Raw genomic sequence first — 18,063 nt, 5'->3', positions numbered from 1 at the left:
GGGGCTTTTAAAATCATTTTTTCATAATAATTATCGCTATATTAAATAAATATTAAAAGCGATAACTTCATCCGTCATGTATAAACGTCAGCGGCGACAAGGATTATGTTTATTTATAAGTGTTAGGTTTAAGGAATGTTTTCAAAGCGACAAAGTTAGTATCGCTGGAATATTTTCAAAATGGTCGATTCAGTTGTTCTTCGAATTGTACATTTCCTTGAAATATATTGTATAAGACAATATGTCTTATATAAAATCTAATTTGTTTTCCTTCTGGTCTTTTTTGTCCCCTTATGACAAATTTTGAATCTAAATGAACTTAATAAAGCTAACAGGCTCAATAAAAATTAAATCAAAAATGTTTTAATGATGAAAAATATTTCATTGTAACAACTTGATGTTTTATGAATGAAATGAAAGTATGAATGAAATAAAAAGAAAGTTGTCAGTTTCCGGTTCTTTAGCAACGATTCTTTGTATCAGAAATATTACGCGACGGAACAAAAGGAAGTAGCAAAATAGTTTTCGTTAGTAACTACTTCGTAAAATTTTAGTAATTTTACATGTAATGCTGTTTACGTTTAGAGTAGGTAGGAATTTTTTTTCGAATTGTCGACATAAGAATGCCCCTAAACAGTCATAGACATCTTTTTTTTTTTTCAATAAATTATTAGTCACGATAGGACAATATCCAGTTAAAACAATGAAGGACTAACCTTAAATTAGTTTTAATTACCTATAAATGCCACGGTATATTATATAAAACGATACTACTCCAATCCGATTCGCAAACCTACTTATTAAAACTCGTTTACAAATTGTTCTTAATTAATCCAAATGTAAATCGAAACAAAAACCGTGACAGTTTTTATTGACAGGTAGTTGATTTGACAGTTAACACTTAAAATGTCTTTATGGTATTAAATATTGTGTGTTAGTCTGTTAGTTAACCGTTAAGTATAAAGTGGCGCGAAAATAAAGTGACATGACGTTTAGCGCTTTTAGTGATCATCAAAATTTTAGTCATATTATCTTCGCCATTTTCAAATGAGAATGGGTCAATGCGCTTCCATTAGTTGTTTTTAATGTCTTAACTTTTTTTACTTTAATTAATGATAATTATAATGTGGTGTTTTTATTTAAATATGTTCAATTCAACTTAATCGTTTAAATTCACTGTAGAACCTATGAATGAGCCATTGATTGCAACAATGATCTCCTGCTGCCCTCTTTCAGTGAACTCTCGCTATTTTGTCTAGAACATTATGGGCGTACCTTGCTCCTGGGGGTAAACTCCGAGAGGGTTTAAAACCGCAGTGATAAGTAGGGTACCTTTCTTATAATTTCCCCCGATATAAAAAAAGGTCTAGGTCCTACCTACCACCAGTTCCCGAAATTCGAGAACTTATCGGTCGTTCAATAATAAAATTAATTAAGCAGTTATAAATATAGATGTGTAAATTTGTTCTTGTTATATAAAACATTTTATTTTAGTACGGGACGGTCAGCGTTCTCGGATATTATTGTTTATGTAACCACAACTTACGTTAAACTATTGTTAATTTTGGGAATTACATAATGATTCGGAATAGACAGGGTCAAGGAGAATTGTAGTACATGGAAACGAATTATATGTGTATTTACACGTGTTGTGCCATGCCTTAGTCATTCTAACGATATTATTATATTAAACTAGCTGTCGCCCGCGACTCCGTCCGCGCGCAGTTAAAAAAATATGGGGGGGGGGTATGAAAAATAGGTTTTGGCCGATTCTCAGACCTACTGAATATGCTCACAAAATTTCATGAGAATCGGTCAAGCCGTTTCGGAGGAGTACGGGAACGACTCGTACGAAAACTGTGACACGAGAATTTTATATATTAAATTCACTGACAAAGTATTTGTTTGAGTATATTTTTTTAAAGTTTCGTCAAAAAAGAAATGATAGAATATTAAAGTGATCTATCTAGTTTTCAAAGATTTTTAAAGTCTACATTTGTCACAATTGTAATTAGAGTTTTAAATTAATTGAATCCACGTTATAATTTGATTAAGTTTTTACACTTGTATATTCGAAAACAGATAATTGGTCCGGTGAAAGAGACGCTGCTATCGCGATTAGTTCTGTCTCAAAATATGTAACCTACATGCACATAACATGACAGTTAACTATATGAAAATATTCTTGTGACACTTGTGACTATTTGACGTTGTTAGGGAGGCGCTAGTGGGCTAACATAATTTAGTTTGTCTTATTCCCATCGGGTTATATCCTTGTTGGTCTATATCATAAAAAACTGGCAATGCAGACGTCAAATATTAACAAACCAAGATAATGTGCCAAATTTGTAATAGAAAGATTTGCATATTGTTAAACAGTTTTTTGTTGAAATCTTTCAATAACATCTTTAAGACAAACACGATGCATTCAAAAATAATATTTTTTGTGTCTATTTTTTTGCAGACATTTTTTTTGTTAAAGTTTAATTTACTTAATGAAGTTTTTATGCTCTATCTATCAGCAAATATTGTTTATTGCATATCCTCAATCCTGTATTTAATTTGGTACAAAAAGTTTACGACTTGTCTATGGTTTTTTTCTATTTGACTGGAATAAAGTAGAAACAATTTTATGTCGCCTTCAATATTATTATGACATATTTTTAACTCTTCGCGTGTTTGTATAGTAATAACTTTGTTATCGCACTTAAAAACAAGTAATACAGAATATAAAATCACCTCGGAGATAAAATTACATCAATATGTTTTCTGTTTTAACGCTAAAGTTCATAGAACATACTAAAGATTGGATTAATAAAGTTTTTTTTTTTGCTTGATATTTATGTCGTGAGCTTAATCCTTGGAATGCCGCATTTTTGCCGCAAAAAGGTAAAAACCCAGAAAATGCATTTATTCTTAACTTTATACAACATATAATTTTTTTTGATTTAAAATAAATTTTTATTTAATCAGTTAGTTATTTTTTATAAATCATCTTTATTTTTTTAATAGATTTGGCTCCTTATATGATCATTTTTATTGGTTACTTCTTATTTGCCGGCTACGGAATACCTTACGGGACTTTGTAAACGGACTGTTAATATTTAACTATGTCATTACATCGCAAAAAAAAACTACTTCATAACCGTTGCTATTTGTCATTCGGTTTCTATTTGACATGTAAGTAATACTTTAAAATTATCACTTTTTTTGATAATTCGACAAAAAAGACGGCGTTTTTAATTTATACTACAAAAAATTCTCGTCTGTCAATTATTTTTGAACTATAATTTTAATAGACAATATCGTTTTTTTACTAAAGTCAGCAAAACATCAATGTGAGTTGAAGGTCATCGAGTCTATTTTGTTTTTTCTCAGTGGCGCCAATTTTTTACAACGTTCATAATTTATCTGTGGGCGTCATTTAACAGTAGCATATTAATTTTTTTGATTACTTATGTCTACACCGATTCCAGTTTTGTATAAAAACAAAAAAAAGTTTGTTTTTAAATATAATTGAGTGTAGGAATCGATACATGTGTTGACTGGATCAAAAAAATGTGCGTTCTGGACCATCCAATTTTTCATACGTAAATGTGTTCTTTCTACTTTAAATAATATACTGTTCAATCCACTTGCTCCACATTATTTGAAAGAACGTTTTAAGTTTACACACCTCACTCATGACCACACCTTGCGTTCTAGTACAAACTTTTCTCTTCTTTCTACTCAAAATCGTTCACGGTTTACGCTGTGAAACTATGGAACTCCTTACCTCTCTATTAGATGCAGTAAAAGTATTGAATCGGTTAAAAAAAATGTCAAAGATCACTATCTGCAGCTCTAATTTGACTATATATTGCTGAAATATTGTATTATTTTATTTTCTTTTATTAATATTTCTATTGTTTTTATTTATATTTCTTATCACTGTTCATGTGCACCCTACCGATTTGGTTTACTTAGCTTAATTTCTACCCAAAGGTTGTCTGGCAGAGATCGCTGCTTAGCGATAAGACCGCCTTTTGTGAAAATCCTGTTGTACTTTCTTTTTTTTTGTAACTCCATGATAGTGCACAATAAAGTATATTTGTATTTGTGAATTTGGAGAAAAATGGCAACATTTGTATAGTGATTTAAAGCGTCTTCCATACAGGAAGATGATAATTAGAGTGGTTACTATAATTATTGTGGCTTGTTTAAAGTTTATACAGTAAATACAGACTATTTGATTTCGCAAGTAAACTTGATATGAAAGCTAAAATTGAAATTGCATTTGTCGATTAGCATCGCTGTTACCTTATGCATTAGTTGTATTTTTATATAAGTGACGCTAATGTATTATGTAAACATTTTTGCACGTTCCATAACATGTATAATAATTTTGTAATGCACAATTTAACTGATTCTTTTTAAAAACTTGTTCATTAAAAAACGTTTGATTGTAATTTCGGTTATAAGTTGTAGGACTTACTAACTGAATAGACGTTTAAATTATTTACGTAATTTTGATAATAATAATAAACAAAATTCGTTTTATATCACCAATTGCAACAAAAATAAAAACATTGTTCTTAAATCAAAAAAAAAACTTATTAAAAAGTCTCTGGTTTGCTCGAGCTGTCAAATTTTGGCGCGTTATTCCATGATTAGTCGAAATGTTTTTTATTTTCTAACCTGCCAGCGCTGCAAGGGCTTTGCGTCATCGTCTGCGCTCGCACGCCGGTCGCCCCGCGTTCGCTGAATTGGACCAAATTAAAAAGTCATATTAAAAAAACATAAACGTTAACCGCAACATGAACGCGCGAAAGTTTCACGACCTATTATAATTTATTGGTTTGTTATATTATTTGTGTGAATCAGTTGACACACAGTCAATCTTTTTATTACCTTATTAGCTGTCGTCCATAAATTCATCCGCGCGGAATTAAAAAAAAACGTAATAAGTAGCCTATGAGTTCTTCCAGACTATGATCAATATCTATGCCAAATTTCATCGAGATCAATAGATCTCGGCTCAATAGAGCTAGATATAACCGTTCTGGAGATACCTTCAAACAAACATCCACCTATCCATCCATCCAAAAATTCGCATCTATAATATTAGTAAGATATTAACTTATATTATTGTCTACAGACTCTTTGACATAGAAATATGTGATGACTTTGTTAGTTAGACGTGTTAGTCATCATCATCATCATCTCATAGATAACGTAAGATAATAATTTGACAATTAATCTAAAGTTGTTCTGAGTAAGCATATTGCGCGTTAGCTACTCAATTGGTTTGTGTTCTAGTTATTGTTCGGTGGCAGAACGCCAGCTGCCGCGCTTGGATTCGCCTGTTAAAATTAAACGTCCTTAAACTTGACTTAAAAAATTAAACGCAACATCATTTGATATCATAAAGTCTTTGATATCAATAAGCCCTATGAAGTAGAACATTTATAGACAGTCAATTTCTTATTAATTATACGGATTTAATTTTGTTAGACTTTTTAATTAGTTTCTTACAAAGTTTTTACTAAGGTAAACTCATAGACACATAAAGAAAAATTGTTACCTATAAAAATTGTCGTTACCTCCATAACTATTGGGGTCATATGCCATATCTTAGTGAACAGAGTAAGAAGAAATCAATGTTACGTCATTCGACGTACGACATGGCGTGGCGCGACCGATAAACTTATCCGACATGGTGGGCATAAATGGAACTAAGTTACAAAAGCACATTAGCGCCCCCTATCAATGTTGTCAATTCTTGTTAGACTATAGTATTGTCAACTTTTCTGTGTGTATTTTTTTATGTCGCAGTAGTCTTTACATGTTTCCGGTCAGAAGTAACCATGCCTGCGTGTCCCTGACTGCGTGGTTCAGGTGCGCCGCCGCCCGCCATTGTTTCTCGAGCCCACCGCTAGGACGAATCTATTGGAAAATGCTCCTATAGTGCGGGCTATACGGCTTCTTAATATCGTATCTAGGGATATAGATATATTTAGTTGCAGCGAGCCGAAATTCACAGAGGCTGCCTACAGATGTGTGGAAGACGTTTGAATATTAAATTTATTGATTATTGATTAATAATATTGATGTGTAGTTACGCGTTGATATATTCTTGCACTGTTTATCTATGTATTTTTTTTTGTTTTTTTTATTTGCCATTGTTATGTGTTTTTACTGTTATTATAAATGTTATCGTGTAAACTAGTATGTATAGTGTCAAATTGGTTGCGTACTGTAAGGATGCTATGCAGTCGTTTTTAAATAAAATAAAAAAAAAATGATGACAGCGCCACTCATAACTTTATCGCCATGTAGTTGTTACATTCTACAGTCTCTACGGTAGAATGACGGATGGCAAAGAGTTGTTGCATCATTATATTTGAAGGTAATTGACACTATACGACTTTTTCTTTAACGAATGTGGATATTTTAACGATTTGGACGTTGTATTTCATATTTTATGAAACATTCTTAAAATGCTTCGTCAAGAAAAGTAAGTTTTGCGCACGAACTATTACCTAAGTTAGCAATATTTGAATAAAGTTGACATCGACTTACATTAATGGGGATAGGAATAGAAAATAATCAGGTCTTCTACCTCTTTAATGAGCAAATGAAACCTAAATGTATTAAATACAATTTCTTTGCGTCGGTATTCTTTAACGTGGTGGTTATCTAAGCGAATCGACCCACTCATTTCAATGGATGGCGCCGGGTATATAATAAAAAATTAAATAAACAGTTTTTTTTATGGTAATGACATTAGCAATCAACAAAGATTACCAAAAGACTTCGTTAATCAGTCTATATCAAACTTGTCTGGACTATTAGGATTGTCACTTGCTAATTAATATTAAAAATTAAATATATAGCAAAATCTTACTAATGTTATAAATGTTTAGATGGATGGATGGATGGATGTTTCTTAGAAAGCATCTTCGGAACGGCATAACGAATCTTGGTGAAATTTGGCATAAATGTAAAACATAGTCTTGAAGAATACATAGGCTATTTATTACGTTTTTTAATTCCGCGCAGACGGTGTTGCGGGCGACAGCTAGTTATAAATAAAACTTAATTTCTACGTAAAAATAGAATAATCTCTTTACTAAATCATTCATGCGAAATGTATAAAAACAAACTTGCTTATTATTTAATCTGTGACGTGAAAAATACATAAGACTTAATTATCAAGTAAATAATAGTGAGTCATGGTCACATGCAACTTCTATGTACATATGAATACTAAAAATAATTACATAGAGTATGTTCTAAAACAATGTATATCGTCCTGTCCGTACTTAATAATCTCTAAAATTGTTAGAGCCTTTTCGAACTACTCTACGGGCGATCTATGGTTACAAGTAGGCTGCTAGGTTCAAGCAGCAGCAGGTATTGTTCGTTGTACACAGACCGCAGGTTGCTATCGCCGGCAGCACGTCCACTTCTTGAAACTGACCCTGTACGTTGGTGCGAGGTAACTTTTAGTTCTGTTAACCATGTAAACCCACGGTGTTTCGTTAGTTAATAATTAAGATATTATTAAGATAAGAAGACATCGTACTCCTTAGAAATTATGTGTACTTTGAGGCACTAAGTATTGTGAGTTTTAGTTGTTTTACGGATTTACGGATATTTACTGATGTCGATTTTGTTATCTTCTCAAACAAACACGTGGTTATTATTTATGTTAAATTAATATTATTTCAACTTCGCCAGCTTCTTTACCTCTTCAACGAAGAGCTCAACCCTACCGTATATTTAGGGATTATGAAAATATTATTAAACTTTAAAAGCTATATAAAACACAGCAATAATTAACATGTATTTTATTGCTAGTAGCGTTCGGGTTTTCCATATTTTTTATCTTAAAAAAATGGGTTCACACGTCACATCGACGCAAGTCTACCAAAAGTCAAAGCGCTACTATCTTTCAATGAATAATGTATCTAATACAGAAGGGAAAAGAGTCACATTTTGTTTGTTTTTTCATATATGATTCACTGTAGTTTCCGATGACGTCGAATTATAAGAAAAGTTGCCCTTTTTAAAACACCATTCACACGGAAGTAAGTTGCGGTTATTAATTAATTTGTAACAAATTTAAACATTTATATCCATATTAATGTATTTTTAAATATAAACAAGTATTAAATTGTTTAAACTTTCGTGAGACATAATAGATTAATTAAGAACGGTTTAAGTCTTAATTTAATTTATAAATAAGCATGTTTATATATTGAGCAATGTGACAGACACGAACTTAGCTACAGATGCCGGTTAATTTTTAAATATACATTTGCATTATCTATCTCAGGGATTCCCAAAGGAGTCGATATTCAACTTAAAGCATTGCTGATTCTCACTCTGTCTTCTATTGACCTAAGTCAGAATGAATAATATTTAAAATTATTTTCGGATCGATCTCATACACCTAAATAGTCCTTTCTTGTTATATTCAACCAAGCCTTTTTAACGCTTGTACGTTCGAAAAAATTGTGGCAAAAACTTTTGATCTTCTGTATTTAAATTATATGATATTGTGACGTATCACAACAAACAATTAATGAACTCTACGATGATATAATTCGTCATGTGATGGATGCCGTATTTCATAAGACCACGTACACACTGTTGAATTAAATAAATACAAATAATCTTTATTTGTACGTGTGCGAAATTTATTATATTTATAGACCAGTAATATATTTGTTTACTGTATTGTTAATTAACATAAAGGCTGTTATACAATTCTTTAAATCAATACAATGTAAGGCTCAAGGATGAGAAATATTTCAACTAAACACCTACTATTATGAGCTATGTTAAAGTCAATAACTCAACATGTATCCTTATCTTTTCGATTATTATCATATAATATTCTAAATAATTTAGAACATTGTCCTTTAAAAAATAAGCAAAAGGGAACTGAAAATTACAAAACGAAAAAAAATGTGTATACGCCGCTTTATGTTATAAAATCGTCACAGAGCAAATAAGTGCAGAGAGTTTTTAATCTCGTCAAACAATTCGCGATGTTTCACGGTTATTCAATATGTATGAGTTTAACATATTTGTCAATGCCGTATTTTATCTCCATATCTTAAATAGGAGTCTTAATTGTTCATCGTGTTCTAATAAACATCTGTAGACAAGACACAGGACAAGTACATAAGTTATTACTAAGCAGACAGACAGGCATAGTGCAATATTTTACGCGGGTACGTACTTTTATTTATGATCTGTGACAATTTTTAAAATTACCTATTGTTTTTATAACGCAATAATTTGTCACACATTTTATTTTTATTTTTTTACCATGGTAAACGCATTCAAGTTTACTTAACATTTCGATGAGAGTTGGAATCGAAAATTCTTCAGATTTGCAATTTTCCACGTGTTTTCATATGCAAGAATTATCATATTAATGTAACAAGTTGTTCAACAAGTAACGTTAAAACACAAAAACACAATTTTATTAGTTTACCTGCAGAAAATTACCGCAACATTTATATATTTTGTCCATCGAAATATAAAATTTTCCATGAAAATTCCTCATTTCTTTCACACCACTGAATATTCCTATATGCCTATCCCTTTCATGCAAGTGCATATAATAGCAAGGGTTTTTACGCGCAAACCCAACTTAAAATAGCACTAATTAACCTTTTGCACTTAAACTCAAAGTCTTAAATGCAACGTCAAAACGTGCTTCGTAAACTACAGATGATTGAATTTTATTCGAGTTCAATGACCTTCGTAATAAAACCTCTTTGGATCACTTAAAGAACTGAAAATACTATATTTAAGACAGTCATCTTATTTGGTTTAATAGATGGTAAAGGATTGAGTCACTTTTTAATGTACACAATAGCCAATACATCGTTCATTTCAATAAAAGCTTATCCTCTTACTTTAAAAGTGATATAAATATAAAAAAATCTAAATGATGTAAACGTGAAAAATCAAAATGTAAGCTATATTACTTCGAAGAATTAACTTCAAAATATTGTGAAAATTTATGTGTTGTGTAGATTTATAAGTTCCTCGTAAATTAATTGCCTACTTACTATTTTTTATAACAACAAATATCTTATTAAAACAATCACGAATGCGATTTTCTCAATTTAATTTATCTTTTAATCCTAAATTTCCCTTTCAAATAAATGAATAAATATTTGCTTTATACTTTACTTTATTAACTATCTGTCGAACATGACTCCGTCAGTGCGGAATTAATAAAAAATAATTAGTTGCCTATGTTCTTCCAGCTTTCTACATCTATACCGAATTTCAGCAAGATCCCTTCCTTCTAAATACTACCATCCATCCATCCATACATGCAAAAGGAATTGTAACGCAACTGTCTGTCATTATAGTAATATGTAAAGCGAAAACTCTGTACCCCTTAAGTTATTTTCCTTTTGGAAATTATACGAATGTATTAACATGGAATTTGATACAGTTAAAATAAATGTGGAAAAGAATGAATGAATGAATTATGGTCGCAATTTCGACCAATGAGCGACGAATAAGCTCATAAAATATGTCACCCGTGAAAATTAGTCAAGCTTTGTCGTTTAATCGATTATTACATTGGTATGTAGGTTGTAAAGGTTTCAAGTTGCCTACGTACTCGTATCTAGGATACGATGCAAGTGAGCGGCATTTCAAGGCAACATTTGTCAACATAAACGGGGGTTGCATTTGGTGTATAACCGTGTGTTTCCATTGTTGAAGCACAGGTATAAAAACATGTCATTCCTCTCATTTGCCTCTAAGCATTCTTGTGCAGATTGGTAGTAAATTTAAATTTTCCGTTTGTAATATTATCCACTTATGTACATCAACATATTTTAAATTTTGTAGAAATGCATTTCGTTTAGTAAATGAAGTGTTTCGTATTATACCTTTATCTGATTTCGACATTTCAGACGCTATGTTCTATCTGTAAATCCAATATTTTTTATGGAACTTATCTAAGGAGTTCTTTGTTGGTTGGTTGATATCTTATGATAAAGTACTTGACAGGCGCGTGGCTATAAACGAGTCATTATAATTGAATTGTTATATGAGTAAAGAAAGAAATCTCCACAAAAAACGTTTTTAAATGTTACACTACAGTCTTTCAGCCTTTTTATCGCTTTTGAGTCGTTACAAAAATTGAATCAAGATCGGTTAAAAAGTTTATGTAGATAATATCTGCGTAATGTGTTATTTAATCGAAATGATTATAAATTATGTTACTATTTCGAACAATTGGCGACCACAAGTACAACATAATTGCGACAATCTCAAACATTTTCTTTTTCATTCAATTTTCATCGTTGCAGCTGACGTAAAAATCAATTCACTTTACAAACTCATAGACAAAATCTAAAACTAAAAACCTTGACACCGGCGTTGCATAAAAAGCGGTCAACTATACAAGGCTGCAACCGAAAAAAAATTACTTGTCTATTCTCAACGTAGACATGCTAGAGACGTATGCCAAGAGAGCGCTTGAATTGCATCAGACGGAGTCGCAGGTAACTGGCAAGCCCTCTCACCCGAAATGTCAATATAATACGAGAAATTTATCTGGCCCGGTGTGGAAGGCACTGTTGTCGTAGTTAATTTTGTCTGAAAATATGTAAGACTAGCTATGTAAGTTGTCGTTCGTCCGCGCGGAAAAAAAATCTATACCTGTGCCAAATTTCAATAAGATCATAGGCAGCTTATGTATTCTTCCAGACTACGTTCTACATGTATGCTTACCAAATTTCATGGAGTTCCGCTTCGCAGTAACAAACAGTCGTATTTATAAAATTAGTATAATATAGAAAATGAGATTTGTGAGGCAGCTGCAGTCTAACAAGGATCTTGTGTTACTTTATTGACATTGTAAGTTAGTTCCACTTTTGCCCACCGGGTCAGATTAATTTGTCGGACTATACTCAGTACAAACATTATCAAAGTGCTGACAGAAACTTGCTCGGTAGCGATTCTAGAAAAAAATTATTAACACGTTGAAAAATGTTTACGTTATTTTTTTCGTTTTATTTGCTTGAAAACAGAGAACTATTACTTTTATTGCACACCAGAAACTGCTTGGTTTTTATCTGTTCATATGTTTTTTTTCCTCAATTGAAATACAGTTTAAGTCAGTCAAATATTTCAAGTGATGTTTTAATTTATAATAAACTAGCTTTTACCCGCGACTCCGTCCGCGCGTAATAAAAAATAGAAAACGGGTTAAAATTTATCCTATGTCCGTTTTCTGGTTCTAAGCTACCTGCCCACCAATTTTCAGTCAAATCGATTCAGCCGTTCTTGAGTTATAAATAGTGTAACTAACACGACTTTCTTTTATATATATATAGAGATATAATATACTTATTCCTCGCTGAGTTTAGTTAATTGATGCAATTGAATTTCCGAATAAACAACTAAAAAAAATCAACATGTATTTTTCTGTGCTAGTTATACTTAGCTTAGAAAAATGTGTTTTTTACAATCATAGAAGTTTATTTCACTATAATATTAACGTATTTATTCCCTTGAACCTTAAACTGAAAACCGATATTTGGAGATGAAAAGTCCGCGTTTTAATACTCTTTTAAGTCTAATAATTTTTAATGCTCTTTTAAGTTGATTTCTTACTTATACTGGTCAGGTAGTGAATGGAAAAAATCTATAGGAAAAAACAATGTCTAATTTTTCCGTAAAACGAACAACAGTGTAATTATAGAAAAAAATAAACTTTTTATTATTGGAAACGTTTTAATCATACAACTTGTATGTCATAAAAATTTCCATAAAACGAGTCAATTAAAGCATCGTTTCACAAACGGTCACTACCGAGTCGTCCGCGGCCGATGGAACCCAAAGTGGAGGTCAAACACTCAGATGCCTCACTTTGGTAGACAACAGGTGGGAGATGGGCGACTTTTTACTAATAAAAAAATAGTAGGCTTTCCAGTGAACGCGTGACGTATGCGTGACGTACGGCGGGCGCGTCGAGGCCCGGCCAATGGCGGCGTTTACCGCCCCATATATACTTGAACCGGCGACCGAACGACTCAAAGTTTAAACGCACGCTGTTCAGTTCGCACGAGTGTGTTCAAAGTGACCGTACCCGCCGTCCATACTCCGCTCGCCGTTTGCCGCTAGCCGCTCGCCGCCCGCAGTACGAACGCGCGAAAGTGTTTTGTGTACATCGTTCTCTACCGTATAAACTGTGAGTAAAATAATTTTCACTGTATCTCGGGGGTCGGCGACGTGTCCATCGCGACCGTAACCCGACGCCCGCCGCACCGCGCGCCTGTCACCGCCGGCTCCTCTTCCACATCTGATTACGTCGCGGTCGCGCTGGACACGCGTGTGACATACGGTTTTTTAATTTAATTCCGGCCTTGATTTTTTATAACCGACCAGTGACATAATACAGTTGCATTCGCAACCGACCAGTACATTCGTATATTTTTTGGTTAAGTTTTGTTGCATAAGCGTCTTATTTGCTTGTAGTTCGTACTTTGTATTGGTTCGGATTATCGGAAGATCGGATGTTATCTGACCACGATCTCTGTTATCTCTTACGCAAATCGCACTGTAGGCGATAGGTGGGATAAAGTTATCGCGGTGATATTTCATATCCCGAGAAAGGTAAAAAATATGTTATAATCTGTCACACTTCATAGTTATCACGGATTTATCTGAGAATTAGCATTGGGTTTAGAAATATATCATTTATTTGTTTGATAAATATTGACATTTCTATCTGCATTTAATACAATAAAAGTTGCAGAGTTAATAATTAAAGATTTAATTCAATTAATTAAAGCCATGAACCATATTTTTTTACATCATCTGTTAAATCCATCACAGAAAAAAAACTTTGTAACCTGTGATAAACACTGATTTTTTTTAAGGAGATAAAAGAGATTAAATCTTGCAGTCTAATTAAGTTTTTTCAATGTATCTGGCATTTAATAAATTGAAAAACTTCATTATTCCAACTCTTTTCCAACTAAATCTTTTCATATATGCCCATAATGTTTGTAGAGTCGTATATATGTATAATATACATTTACTTCTTATCTCTTATGTTGTAAGTAATCCAACATAACCTGGTCATACGTGCGATGCATGAAAGAATTTTGATAAGGAGTTTTGACAACAATTTAATCTTTATGCATGTAAATTTTTCCTATCCCTTACAATGTAATGTCATTACTTTGAATATATTTTAGAACTTTGATATTTAAGAAAAATAGTAGATAGTTACCAGTACTTTTACAAAAATAATATCTTGTTATCTCAATATATTCAGTGATAATGAGAGAGATAAAAACATATATAAATCAATGGTATATATATATATTATATATATGGTATATATATTATAACTTGTAGATGGAGTGTTTCATAAAGTTTGACATCTAATCAAGACTCAAGTTTTAAAATATCATTTTGGGTTGTAAATGAAATGAGAAACACTAAGGGAACTTACCCTCACAAAAGACCTTAAGGTAATTAAGAGGCTTTTCTTCACTTCACTTTTGTGCTCTGGATTAGGAAGTATTTCTAGGTTACATTTCTTTATTCTACCAACGGTAATAAAGTGCAACCAAAAATGGGAACTGAGATTTACAGAATGTAATCAAAGGAACTAAAAGAGAAATTACGAAAGTGTGTAATTTAAATTTTACTTCTTAATTATCTAATTTGAAGCTTAACAGATAGATTAAATATTACGATTATTATTTTTTAGGTTATGCACTTGATCCGTGAAAACATGGTCGTTATATTTGTTAAACAATTATTGATTTTGAGTCATGCAATATGGTGATGTGGGACGGACATAAGTCAACTTTTCGCATTAGCATATCAATAGGGTTGTCACCTTTGGATGACTTAAGTTAAATAATGCATTGCACTTTTTCTGGATAAATGAAATATGTAATGTTTAAATATTTTATTGTTTTTTTATTTTAATATATTATTTATTCATGTACGAGTAAGACTATTCATTTTATAAGATATACTTAAATAATAAACTTAGTACTTTTTTATACTAAATAATGAAATATTGAACTGACAGAAAACTTTTTTAAATATGAAAATAATTGAAATCGTAACATCTTTTATTTGGTGTATGAATGGATGGATAGATGTTTGTTAGAAGGTATCTCCAGAACGACTGCATGAATCTCGATGAATTTTACTAAAGTTGTAGAACACAGTCTGGAACAACATATAGGCTACTTAATAAGCTTTTTTTAAAGACCGCGCTTACGAAGTAGCGGACAAAAACTATTATAACATACATGTATAGACATCCGTGCGCACTATCAGTGACAATGTCGCAGTGTAAAAGACATCAACGATATACTATCACTGATTTTAGTTTTTACCTTAAAAATAAAAATTATTTTACTTCGATATATTTTGCATAATCAAATTGTATTGACTTTTTAATGTCAGATAGAGCAATAATTTTAATAAATTAATTTAACTTAAAATTTATGTAACAGTAATATTACATAAAATATTAAGTTCATTATATTAAAAAAATATCTCTAATATTATCACGAGTAGAACTTACCATGATAGTTTAATTTGTGTTAAGTAATTCCATGCAATTTTAGACTTTATTGTGACGAAGATAATGATGAAAATTGCATGGCTTTATGACATTCTATTAATCTTATTTAAATCGCTGACCAAGTTGAAAGTTTTCGCCTTGACATATAATTAAAATAGGAAGTTTTGCTCAACATAATTATATGAATAGTTTAATTTTTGTACATAAAAGTTTCAAATAACTTCCCTAATACAACTTTGATTACTCTAATAATGCTTAAATAAGTAAACAACTGAAGACAAGTTTCATATAACATCTTACTATAGACTTTTTTCATACGATTAACTAACTAAAATATTCATAATATGAAAATTTATAATTAGCATAAAACCAGACATGAACACAGGTGTTTATTTAGCATATAATGTGCATTTGTCACTATAAAAATCAATCAAATTATATTTATGCGCCCAAATTTAATTAATTAATAAGTTGAACATAATTCAGACTTCATTTAAATATGACCGAACACCTGTTCGAAATCCGATAGGACACGATGCTCTTAAAAATTAATCACCCTATTAATAACATTTAATAACGAATCTTTTATTATTTATTATTAAATTTATATTTATTTTTAATGATAATTATAAAGATTTATAGACACAATTTAAATTAATTATCATTATAAATAAATTTTCCGCTTTCTTTTCTTTCATTAATTTGTTTGTAATTTAATGACTAAGGTGTGTTCTATGGAACATTTGAAGCATAAGCTATCCTTAAACAAACTAATGATAAAAAGAGAATAACAAATAAGAATCGTTATTTTATTTAGTTCATCATTAAAAATCGTATAGTCCTTAAGAATCAATAAGATACGAAATGAGTACACTAGAGGAAGTCTGTAAGTGAAACTTGTGGTAGAGAAATTAAAAAGTAATTAGCGTGGTGTGGATGGAAGAATCTCATGTGACGAGGAGAAATTTAAGTGTATGAAGGAGTACACATATAGAGACAGGAAGAGATGGATGGATTGCGTAAAAGATTCCATGATCAAGAATAGAGCGACGACTGAGATGACTGAAGATAGATTGATTTGGAAGACGGAAGACTGGTGCACTGACCCTATATGAGTCGGATAAGGATAGTGTGATGGTGACTTTCAACTCTCAACACATGTGTAAAATCCCCTTAACTATTGAATACCCAGTATTAGTCATATACGAGTAGGTGGTCATACTCTAGTTATCGTATTAATTGGGTCAATGCCCACATGTAACATAATACGTCACTATTAAATCCAATGACGTCACAACTCATGTTAAAGTTGGACGTAAATAAGCTTCATCTTTATATTTTAACTTTATGTAGAGTAACCACGTAACTCTATTGCAAAAATATATTGTCATATCTTTTAGTCCCATTGACAACTATATGTATTTATTATGTGTTACAGCATTTCAATTTTGTGATAACATGTCTTCTTATGCCATAATAAGATTATTAATACACAATAGAACTTTCAGAAAAAGCTTTTACATAAGTTTTTAAGCTTCAATATCAGAAAACTTTATTTTAAATCTTTTTCCTATATGTATGCTCTACAATAATTGTATATTTCTAATCGTAACGAGGGCTTTACACAACAGAACTTTAATAACGATTTATTACACCGCATCACATGTAAAAGTTAAATCTCTTCTTATATTTTTATTCAAGTCCAAAAGAAGTATTTATTAGCTTTATAAAATACATCGAACACTAGGCAATTGTAATTTTAACTCGAAATTATAGTTTTCGACTAAATAAAGTGAAAGTTAATAAAAGGTAGAAATTCTACATCGACTAGTTTAACCAATGTACACAAGACTCGCGTCACACGTGAGGCATTTGTAAACCAACTCCGACTCGATATGAGTACGCGGAAGCGATGAGTTTGTCACTAGACAAGCATAGGGTGCGACTATAGTGATAAGCGGAGCGGTACTTATATTACTATGCACTTCCTCTACTTATCTATGTTATATAACATTGATACATAACTAGAAAATAACCAAATTAGCCATAAAAAATAACGTGTTTCATATTTTGATATGATTATATTCAGTGATCACCCTTAAAATAGGATAGGATCGAGCTCCTCTAAGGGCATATAAGCGTTGATCGATATTCAGTGTTGATATAGTTGATTTTTTTAATCTATAAATTAACTAGCTTTTACCCGCGACTCCGTCCGCGCGGAATAAAAAATAGAAAACGGGGTGAAAATTATCCTATGTCCGTTTCCTGGTTCTAAGCTACCTGCCCACCAATTTTCAGTCAAATCGATTCAGCCGTTCTTGAGTTATAAATGGTGTAACTAACACAACTTTCTTTTATATATATAGATAGATAAGATATTACTTAGTACCCACAAACGTACGTTAAATTTAGTACAATGCTCTTCTATTGTTGCTATAAAAATGTCTTACGAGTGTTAAGATATACGCTGT

The 18,063-nt window shown here is 31.5% G+C and overlaps 1 protein-coding gene across 2 annotated transcripts in view; it reads left to right on the top strand.

Moving 5' to 3' along the window:
* Positions 1–18,063, top strand: part of LOC106715846 (ion transport peptide-like) — a 53,931-nt gene that overhangs the window by 8,966 nt on the left and 26,902 nt on the right. The window contains exon 1 of one of the 2 annotated variants that reach the window (XM_014509201.2): positions 13,058–13,222. The exons of the other annotated variant lie outside the window; for it this stretch is intronic. The gene's annotated coding sequence lies outside the window, so the exon portion shown is untranslated. Of the gene's footprint in view, positions 1–13,057; positions 13,223–18,063 lie in introns of those variants that run through there. 2 annotated transcript variants of the gene reach the window in all.

Source organism: Papilio machaon, chromosome 16, assembly GCF_912999745.1.
Source record: "Papilio machaon chromosome 16, ilPapMach1.1, whole genome shotgun sequence".
Lineage (NCBI taxonomy): Eukaryota > Metazoa > Arthropoda > Insecta > Lepidoptera > Papilionidae > Papilio > Papilio machaon.
The sequence above is the reverse complement of the archived record's forward strand: the minus strand, read 5'-3'. Positions and strand labels throughout refer to the sequence as shown.